The sequence below is a fragment of the Exserohilum turcica genome (genome assembly GCF_000359705.1).
Source record: "Exserohilum turcica Et28A unplaced genomic scaffold SETTUscaffold_30, whole genome shotgun sequence".
Taxonomy (NCBI): Eukaryota; Fungi; Ascomycota; class Dothideomycetes; order Pleosporales; family Pleosporaceae; genus Exserohilum; species Exserohilum turcicum.
In genome coordinates, this window is record NW_007360137.1 from 27,573 (window position 1) to 29,496 (window position 1,924).

The window sequence follows — 1,924 nt, forward strand, 5'->3', positions numbered from 1 at the left end:
TTCGTGGTAAGCCGTGTGATTGCCGAGTAATTCAGGTGGAAAAGAGTTATGGATGTTTAACCGATAGTAAAGACAATCAATTCTATAGTAAGATAGAATAACAAAGTACCAATCTTGTTAAGTAAAGAACTTGTAAGAGAGTACAGTACAATGAGTTGACCACAACGAGTGTAATAATGAAATCCAACACATTCTTATACCCATCGTGTTCTGTCCTGATGCTCCCTATTCTCCCTCGGAAGCATGTTCTCATGGGAGCAGTGGGAGCACAATTCTCCCAAGGCCTCCCATTCTCCCTTCCTTGGCGGGAGCATGGCTCTTGGCGGGAGCACACGTCACGTGATCACCGCGGGGTTGTCGTCGTGCCTTTGGTGTCATCCTGAGTGGTTCTCCAACCACTCGCCATTCCAACAAGGGAAGAATCCTTCTGCTTGTTACTTGTAACAACTTATTACCTAAAAATAGTGGTCCTAATAGAAAAGGCTTTTTTTTCTAAGCTATAGCATACCTTTGCTATAGTAGCATCTCAGTAAGAATAAAGGCTTAAAGGTTAGCAATTTCTTATTATAGTTACTAGACTATTATCTATAGTACTTTAGTAGCTAAAGTATCGCTTTAACTCTATTTACTAAGTATAAGTATATTACCTCTATCTAAGTCTATATAAAGGCCTAGTTAGAATGATATCTTAGAATACTAAGGTTATAAAGGAAGTAATATAATTATTATAGTACAATCTCTGTTAAAGAACTATAGGGTGCTAGAAGGTATTATATTGCTTAGGGGAGTATTTAGGTATGCTCCTTTCTTATACTTATAGAAGTCTTATCTTAGTCTATACTACTATAGGAGTAGGCGTAGCCTAATCCTTAGCACCTAGAGGTAGTATAGTACCTAAGTAAATAAAGCTTTATCTTAGTAGTAAATAAGCGTAACACTAAGGTGTATTATATAGTTATACTTATTTAAGCTAACAAGACTAAGTAAAAGAATGTAGTATTTGTTTATCTTATACGTATAGTTAATAATAAGCGTATTTAGCAACTTTTTAAAGTTTTCAAGGGAGCGTAAGTAGATAAAAAAGAAGCGCGTAATATAGTTCTTTACATTAATCTTATACTTAGCAACACGTTAGAATCTTATAATTTTCTTACTAATAAGTAGTAAGTTATTAGCGTAAGTATTTAAGCTAATAAGATAATATGTATAGACTATTTTTAAGTCTATACGCGCTAGAATTAGTAGAATTCGTATAATACCAAAATAATCTAGTAATACAGACTTACTAAAACTAATACTTTTCTTACTTTAACTTCTTTAAAAGCAACCTAGTTATTATATTAAGAGCTAGTGTTTAATAGTAGTATACTATAAATTAGTTCCTAATATCCTATTACGTTATTTAGATAGTAAGAGACTTAGCGCGCACTATTTATAGTGTATAGTTTAGACCTTATAATACTACCCAAAGTTTTCTTAACCTGTTCTCTAGTAATATTTTATAAGTTACTCTTTAGTACTAAGTAAACATAAATTTTTCTTTAACTAACGTATGTGGCAAGCGAGCGCCGCAGGCAAGCGAGCGCCGCACCCCACCAAACCTGCGCACCTCTATAAGCCTGTAGTTCCACCACAATATAGTTGTTTTACTACATATTAACATAATAGATTAAGCAGTACCTAGAGTATCTTCCTTGCACGTACGCGAGTTATGGCCAGTCTCTCTGCACCTACTACAGCGCGCCAAAGCCTGGCGGCTAACACCTGATCGCTCTCCTCTCTGACGCTCTTCATGAGCAATCTGCTGATTAGCCTCGCGCTGAGCGAGTAGATCCTCTCCAGCTCCCTTTGTAAGTACTCCTTGCTTCTATATCTGCTTTTTCTTACGCTGCCTACGCTTTGTTGCTGCCTTATTAGCCCTCTT